Below are 9,316 nucleotides of genomic sequence, written 5' to 3' on the forward strand. Positions count from 1 at the left end.
TTCCCACGCTGCAGTTAGTGCAACACTGGTGCAAGATAAGCAGGAGGGCTAGACAAGAAAACAAGTGCTAGTCTACTTTGTTTCCGAAGTGTTTAGTGCATCAAAGAAAAATTATACAGTTAGAGAAGGTACTATATGCTGTACTAATGGCCTCTAGGAAGCTTCGACATTTTTTCCAAGCATACCACATCATATTACCTTCTTCACAACCTCTCAAGGACATAATGAGAAATAGAGAGACCACAGGAAGAGATGGAAAATGGGTTGCAGAACTGAACGAATTCACTATCGATTTCATTCATAGATCTTCGATCCAATCCCAAGTGTTAGCAGACTTCATTGCTGATTAGACGCCAGGGGCTCAGGACGAAGAAAAAACAACCGATGCCGAAGCCTGGACAATATTTTGTGATGGGTCTTGGGGAACCTTCGGCACAAGAACAATAGCTGTCTTGGTTTCACCATCAAAAATCAAAACCTGCTATGCTGCAAGATTGGACTTTAATTTCACAAATAATATTGCAGAGTATGAAGCCCTTCTCTTGGGGCTCCGAAAGCTTAAAGCAATGGGAATAAGAAGGGCAATACTTAAATCCGACTCACAGGTCATCTCAGGTCACATTGACAAAAGCAGCAAAGCAAGAGACCCGAAGCTAGAAAAATATCTGGATGCAGTCCAAAGGATGGAAGCCTCTTTTGAATGTTTTTCTATAAAAAAATATCTCGAGAGAAGAAAACGAGCATGCAGACACTACAACACATGTGACCTTTTATGACGAATATCCTGTGACAATAAATATTTTCGTCATTGGTCATTTTGTTTTATGATGTATTTTTTGTTGTAAGGCAAGCTTATGACGAATTTAGACTAGCGTCACTAATAGCATTCAGAAAATGTCATAACACTAGCCAACCACTGCATCGTGACGAACATCTTATTGTCATAAGATACTAATATTAAAGGTCATAATCATATAGCAATCCTATATTGTTATAAGATATTATAAATAAGTAATAGTTTAAAATATCTATTTCGGTTATTAAGCAAAAAATGGTCATGATATTTAACTGGCAACTACACCGTGAGAAAAGATATGTCCACATGAAAAAATTAAAAGAAAAATCTAAAAATATTCCTTAAAATAACTCAAGACCTTTTATTCCCATAAAACGTCTGGGGCAGATCTGGGCCTAGTCTGCATATACCGAGTAGAATAGAGAGGGGAGAGGGCTAGGGTTCAGAGCACGACGAGCCATAACTTCAACAAGCAGCGGGCGGGTCTCGGGCGGCGCGCGGGCGCTTGGTGGACGACACTCAAGCGGAGGCGGGCAGCGCTTGGGAGTCAGGCATGCGACCTTGCGGCTGTGCTCAGGCGGGGCGTTGCGTGAAGCGCTAGGGAGTCGGGTGTGCGACGGGCGGCGCTCGTTCCTCAGGCATGTGCGGACGATGCTCAGACGACGCCGACACAGGTCCAGGTCCAGGTCCAGGTTCGTATTGTTCTTTGGTGTGTGGACGTGATTCTTCTAGTGAGATATGTTCTGAAGCGGCAAGGTAAACCCTCTTAGTCTACTAGTTTAACTTTTAAAATATACCCATCGGTTTGAATGATGCAAAACTACAATAATCTTCATGTACTTGATTGACTAATGAGTTGGATATGATTCGTATTCTATTTCTTAAAAAAGTAAGGCAGAAGATAGCTAGATTCATGATTTGGCAAATACAACCTCAAATTAACTTGCCTATTCATCGATTATGTTCAGGAAATAATGTATCAATTAATTGAAGGAAGTAATAGTAGTGGCTCATCTAGAACTCATTCGATTCCTAGTTCTAACTATGACCACTAACTTTTGCCTTGCTAGCTGGCTATGTACAAGCCTGCAACACATTCTTATGATACCATCATGTCATTAAATGTCAAGGGCTGAGTATCCCCGGACAGCAGGGCCTCGACTACGCAGTTTGTAGTCGTGACCCATCTTCTCCGACGAGATTTTGCCCTCAGCCGCAGGTTTTTGTTGGTGAGTGGAGAGGAGAGATTAGAGAGAATAAACTTTGCTTAATCCTTCCAGCCGGCTGGTTACACATATATATGGCCGATCGGCCCTAATAAACTAGAGATAATTACTCCTTGATCCTAGGGATAGCTATCTAATCATTCCTAACACCAGCCCCTCCCCCCTAAATCTTCTCCTTAATTCTAGGAACTTGAAACAAAAAGTAACCATGTTCTATCTGTAACAAACCAGTGCGTGCGCGCCTAACCGCCCACGCGTATCGCACGCTCTTTTGCCCGGCGCACGTCATTGGCGCGCCTGCGCCTGGTGTAGGTACGTCCGCACATGACATATACTAGAGTCTAAAGTCCATTGAAATTTTAAATTATATACTTTCATGTATGGATGGTGTTTGGAGTGCAAACGTGCCATTTTATGTTCCACAAAATCATTTTACTATTGATCTATTCCATCTTTTATACTCTTTAATCTATTAGGGCATTGATTTCCTTCAGTTGCGTGTTTCCATTTTCTGCCACTAGTTCTATAGAAGTTCACTAATGTGTTTAAAGTTATAATGGTTACCTAGACTAGGCTAAGTAGAGTATACGTATTGTAGTTCTACTGCCTTGAACAAGAAAATTCTTGTCTTTGATGATGTAGTTTCTTGGTTTTTTTTCATCTACAACAAATTTATGATTTATTCTCATTTCCTTTTGCAAGTTCATGGAGCATGGTTACCACCTTGGTTTGCGGCACAATATGCTCATTACGCGGTAAGAACAGAACCACAAATATTTATCACTTAATTTTCATTCTCATGCTCTCCCATCACTGGCTACAAATATTTACTGCTGCAATTTCCATGCTCATGTTCTCTCATTGCTATATTTGTCATCATTTGTAGGAGGTTGTCGCAGGTCACTAGAATAAACAAGGGAAACCTGCTGTGCATAATGTTTTGCATAAGGTGCCTTTTCATACTACTTGCTTTTATTTCCAATTTCAAAATGCATTCCACAAATAAAATTACCATTTGTATGTCTACATAATTAATAGTTCAGGCATAAAAAAATTAGCACAAGCAAAGAAATGGGCTAAAGCTCATATTGAGATACTAAGATGGTAATGCCCATTTGTTCATGTACTTAAATTTCTTTTGTTTTATCTTGGGCTGACAGTTGGCTGACATTATTACTTCCTATGATTGAAGAAATGTATTCCTGTTACAGAGAAAATGGTTGCCCTCAAGAAAAATGTAGGACCTTATGTATAAAAGGTATCAACAAGATGTTAATGGGATAAACCTCATATTGAGACCGCTAAGATGGTAATGCTCATTTGTTCACATACTTCAATTTCTTTTGTTTTATCTTGGGCTAACAGTTGGTTGACATTATTACTTCCTATTATTGAAGAAATGGATTCATGTTAAGGAGAAATTGGTTGTCCTCAAGAAAAATGCAGAACCTTATGTACAAATGGATTGTCTTCAAAATGTTGTTCTTGTAGCTACAACAAAGAGAAACAACAATGGTGGTGATGCTATACGTGTAGAAGTAGCAATGTTGGTCTTGTAGCTCCAAGATTTTGTTATTTTGTTGTTGATGAATGATATCTATGATAATATATTGCTAAGTGTATGTGATGATCATTGGTTGTTGTTTAATTATAATGGTTTGTGCTTATTGTGCTACATTGACATTGGTAATAATTAAAAAATTAAAATGGCCTTGGTTGGGCCAAATGTTTTGTGACAAACAAAATTGTCTTAATATGAATGCCACATAAGCTCACAGTCATGCCTTGTCATGTGAGTGTCTAATTTTGTGACGTTTTCTATCCTACATGGAAGTATGTTATGGCATTTTTTGAGATTGTTAATGACGAAAAAAGCATGTCACAAAACTATGATGACGAATGATATGTCACTAAATTTATGACGAAAAACCACGAAATGTCATAGAACATGTAATGCCACGTATGATAGGTGACGAAGTGATTTTCGTCATGGAGATGTCATAAACTTCAAAATGTGACGTACATTCAAGTTTTTATGACATAAAAGAAATGTCACAGAAGGTCACAAATGTTGTAGTGAGATTTGCTAGCTAAATCAGTAGCACAGGGGCTTCCGTTACCTTCAAAAGTATTTTTTGAAACAATAAAAGCACCTTCGGTCGAGCTCATGGAAAGAGTGGTGCTCACAATTTCACCAGTACATAATGAAGATTAGAGGACTGAGATTGTATCTTTCCTCCAAGGCAATTGTCTTTCGGATGACGAAGTTTACAATAAAAGAATGGAAGCAAGAGCAAGACCATATGTAATCATAGAAGTGGAGTTATACAAACATGGAGTCTGCTCTCCATTGCTCAAGTGCTTGTCTAGAGCCGAAGGTCAAGAATTGATGAAGGAAATACATGCAAGATTATGTGGGGCTCATATTGGGTCTAGGCCTCTGCTGGGGAAGGTTTTCAGACAAGGATTTTACTGGCCGAAGGCAGATATGGATGCAGCAGATTTGGTTAAAAAATGTGAAAATTGCCAAAGATGCTGTCACACCCGGTTTTAGAAGGTAAACCGAATGCGAACCATGTACGTGCCAGGATCAGCAATTCACGTACACAGTAGTTACATAACTGGACATCATCACATAGTGGTAAAATAATGACATAAAAGAGGGTACAATAGTCGATTACATCATGACGTCTGAGACATCCACATAGTCTTTAACAATAATCAAAGTGCGGAAAAGAAACGTAGATACATACGGCCTACACAGGCAGCCGACTGGGGGTTTGCCGCTAACCCACGCCTAAAACTCATCATACTCCTAGAACTCCTCCTCCACGACTTCATCTTCACATGAACAATGGTTGCAACGCGGACAACCTGGGGGGGGTTTGGTGTGTAAAGAAAGGGTGAGTACACATCAACATACTCAGCAAAATGTCCCGTTTGGCTGTAGTGGACTAGCTTTATGTGGAGTTAAGTCAAGCAGTTGCTTTTAGTTGGTCAGGTTATTATTTACTAGTAGAAAGCCAGGTTTTAGTATTAACCCAAGTTATTAACCCGATGTACCCTTTCCAAATGGAAAGAATACCACTTACCAGTACCATAAGTATAATAAAAATCATCATCCTCATCACCACCTTAAACCATACATCTCTGATCAAGTATCTCTAATCAATGGAGCTCCCTTGTCCACTCATAACCGCGAGCACGGCTGATATATCAGTTTCATAACACTCTGCAGAGGTTGCGCACTTTACCCACAAGCTGTGATTCCCTGTTGCCTCGGCCGATCAAACCCTTAAACACTACCAAGGTGAATAGGCAGGGTCTCACTACGTAGCCTTTACAAAGATTTCCTGGGGCTGTAGCCGCCCGTTAGGTTTCCTAAATGCACCACACTCCTCCCCAAGGGGCAAACCAACCTTGGCAGAGCGAGCCGCATACACTGAGCCTCATTAACGGCACGACAGCGAAGCGAACTACACCCCAGTTCCTCTAATTACTCAGCTAAGGGCATCCCACTCCACCCTCATGGTTGCATTATTTTCCCGGGCGGTCATCCAACGAACAGGTCCTTACGGAGAGGCACTCGAGAAACAGCTCGAGTCCCCTTAAGGACCATAAGTACCATCATCATAATCAAAAGGGAAAACAACATATCATAGATAATCTCATCATGTTCATTGATTAATGTGAAGCACTAGCATAAAGCTAAACCATAATAACCCAACCAAAATAGGTAAACAAGGACAAGATAAACAAAAGCTAGTCAATCCTTAGTCATCGCATTAAGCATAGGGTAAAGTCATGTTCCATGTTTAATTATTATGAACAGATAAAGGTAAATTGAAAGGGTTGTCGCGCGGCGAAACGCGTGACACAACACTTAAATTTAATTAAGAAATAAACGACTCGTCGCGCAACGGAGCGCGCAATGGGACACTTGCATTAATTATAAAGAGACGTTACGCGTCGCGCGACGAAACGCACAACGGCATACGCCATCTAAATTAAATTTAAAACGAAATGTCGCGTGACTGGATGCGCGACGCCACACATTAAATAATCTGAAATTAAGACGAATCGTCGCGCGACGAAGCGCGCAACACAACTCATTAATAAAGCTGAATTTAAAATGAATCATCGCGCGACGAAGCGCGTGACGCAGCACATTCATTAAACTAAATCCAAAACTAATTAAACTGAAAATCGATCGCCGCGCGCACTGGGGCTGCGCGCGGGAATGCATTGCGCATGCCGGGGCATGCGAGGCCGTGTCGGGGACACGTGAGACCACACGAGTCACGCCGGAGGCGCGCAGCCGCGCCGGGGACAGGGCGGGCGCCGCCGGGGAGGGCCGAGCAGGGGCCGCGCGGGGGCGCGCCAGGGGGCCGCAGGGGAGCCGCGCGGGACGTGTGCAGGGGGCCACGCGGGGGGGGGGGGGAGAAGAAGGGGAGGGGGAGGAGAAGAGAGAGAGGGAGAGGGGAGGGGAGCTCACCTCGGGAACCAAATCCGGCGATCTCCGTCTCCAAAACCTAGGGCACCACGGGTGATGAGGACATCCTCCACTATTACCCGTTGGCAAAGACGCAATTGGCCTAGTTGGCCCAATTGTAGTCGGACGGTGACCGTGTGAGCCTCAGAATTATCTCACCTCGCTTAACTTGGGAGGAGGAAGCCACTTTAAAAGGGAGAGCCACCCTTCCCCCATTGGGCTAGTCTTTTGGGGTGATTGGGCCTTTCCCTGAGTTGGGTATGCTTAATGAACTGTTGGGCTCCGGGCAACCCTAACTTGTTGGGCCTTGGCCAACCCCACCTGGGCTCGGTGCATCATCTGGTATCAGAGCTAGGGCCCATTTTAAGAAGGTGGGAATGATGAGGACATCCTCCACTATTACCCGTTGGCAAAGACGCAATTGGCCCAGTTGGCCCAATTGTAGTCAGACGGTGACCGTGTGAGCCTTAGAATTATCCCACCTCACTTAACTTGGGAGGAGGAAGCCACTTTAAAAGGGAGAGCCACCCTTCCCCCATTGGGCTAGTCTTTTGGGTCGATTGGGACTTTCCCTGAGTTGGGTGTGCTTAATGAACTGTTGGGCTCCGGGCAACCCTAATTTGTTGGGCCTCGACCAACCCCACCTGGGCTGGGTGCATCAACAGGGAGAGAGAGAGGTGGAGGAGAGGAGGTTGCTGCGCGGTAAAACCAAATGAGAGAAAGGGAGGGGGCGCGCATGGGAGAGGGGCAGGGCGCCAGGGGCGCGGGCCAAGGCCGAGCCGAGCTGGGCCAGGCCAGGCTGGGCCGCACCGCGGGTCAAAATCCCGTGGCACGCACAACCACAGATCGGAATCCAATTCGCGAAACAAAATCGAAAACGAGACTAAGCAACACACGCAACTAAACACGACATCAGACAAAAGAAATATGATTCAGCATGATGCAACACCCATGTCAACTTAGGTTTTTGTTTACACATGACATGGACACCAGTCGCTATATTGCTTTGAAATTGGGAAGGAGGAGCGAAACGGGAAAAGAAAAGAGAGTAACGCTTGAATTTGGTGAGTAAAAAGAAGAAAAAAATCTACCCCCAAATTCAGGGCGTTACAAACCTATCCCCCTTAAAAGAATCTCGCCCTCGAGATTCAAGGTTGGCCAGCAAAGAGTTCAGGATACTTGGCCATCAGATCATCTTCACACTCCCAGGTTGCTTCTTCCTCAAAGTGGTGACTCCATCTGACTTTGCACATTCTGATAGTTTTCCTCCGGGTGACTCTGTCTACAGTCTCAAGAATCTGCGTTGGCTTCTCTATATAGGTCAAGTCCTCCTGGACCTCCAGACCTTCCACTGGCAACTGCTCTTCTAGCACACGCAGACACTTCTTCAATTGAGACACGTGGAAGACATCATGCACTGCGAACAAGCCTTCTGGCAGACTGAGCTGATAGGCCACTTCTCCACGCTTTGCGAGAATCTGATATGAACCAACATAGCGGGGTGCTAGCTTGCCTTTGACTCTGAATATTCTGACTCCTCTGATAGGCGATACTTTCAGATAGACAAAATCTCTGACTTCGAAACTCAGCTCTCTCCTTCTTGTGTCTGCATAGCTTCGCTGCCTTGATTGTGCTATCTTTAGATTCTCTCGAACCATCTTGATGTTCTCTTTAGCTTTGAGCAAAATATCTAGCCCAAACACTTGATTTTCTCTAGGCTGATCCCATTGCAATGGAGTTCTACAACTCCTCCCATAAAGCGCCTGAAACGTTTACATCTGCAAGCTGGCCTAGTAACTGTTATTATAGGAGAATTCTGCATAAGGTAATCTCTTGTCCCACCCGGACTGATCTTGCAACGCACAAGCTCTCACTATATCTGAGTATTTGATTAGTTTTTTCAGTCTGGCCGTCTGTCTGCGATGGTAAGCTGAACTGAAATTCAGATGTGTACCCAAGGCTTCATGCAACTGCTGCCAGAAATGAGAGGAGAACTGCGTACCTCTGTCTGACACTATCTTCTTTGGCACACCATGAAGACAAACGATCTGGGACATGTACAACTCTGCCAATACTGCACTGCTGTAGTTGGTCTTGACAGGTATGAAGTGGGCTGACTTGGTTAAGTGGTCCACCACTACCCAAATGGAATCGTAGCCGGCTCGGGTGCGAGGCAATCCGACTATGAAGTCCATCCCAATTTCATCCCATTTCCACTGAGGGATTCGCAACGGTTGCAACAATCCAGCTGACCTCTGATGCTCTGCCTTGATCCTTTGACAACTGTCACATAAAGCCACATGCTCTGCGATCTCCCTTTTCATTCCGTACCACCAGAATTTCTTCTTCAGATCCTGATACATCTTCTCACTTCCAGGGTGCATAGAATAAGCTGACTCATGAGCTTCCTTGAGGATCAACTCCCGAATGGACTGGACATTGGGAACACACAAACGGTCTTTGAACCATATCACACCTTATGCATCTTCCCGAAAGTATTTACCTCTTCCTTCCATAATCACCTGCCGAATTTCACTGATCTTTTCATCATTCTTCTGTGTTTCTTTGATTTCCCGCTCTAAAGAGGGCTCTAACTCAACAGTTACTCCTCGCATGCTGTTCAGAAATCCGAGGCTCAACCTGTCAAACTCTTTGGCCATCTCATAAGGCATCAGATGAGCGACCATCATGTTGATTTGACATTTCCTGCTCAAAGCATCTGCCACTTTCTTCGGATCCACAACTAATCCTTCTTTGTTTATTATGCGACCCAAGAATAGGACTTCATTGATCCAGAACTCG

At 44.0% G+C, this 9,316-nt stretch overlaps 1 long non-coding RNA gene across 3 annotated transcripts; it reads left to right on the forward strand.

The window, feature by feature from the left end:
* The first annotated feature begins 1,172 nt into the window (after positions 1–1,172).
* LOC103627035 (uncharacterized) lies at positions 1,173–3,673 on the forward strand. 3 transcript variants are annotated; one of them, XR_553327.3, is made up of 5 exons: positions 1,173–1,488; positions 2,725–2,777; positions 2,909–2,971; positions 3,234–3,331; positions 3,420–3,673. It is a non-coding gene; the product is annotated as an uncharacterized lncRNA (long non-coding RNA). The 3 variants fall into 3 exon arrangements; XR_553326.2 differs by having other exon boundaries at positions 1,193–2,777; XR_553328.4 differs by having other exon boundaries at positions 1,205–2,777; positions 3,215–3,331.
* Positions 3,674–9,316: the final 5,643 nt, after the last annotated feature.

The sequence above is a fragment of the Zea mays genome, chromosome 5 (assembly GCF_902167145.1).
Source record: "Zea mays cultivar B73 chromosome 5, Zm-B73-REFERENCE-NAM-5.0, whole genome shotgun sequence".
NCBI classification, from domain to species: Eukaryota; Viridiplantae; Streptophyta; class Magnoliopsida; order Poales; family Poaceae; genus Zea; species Zea mays.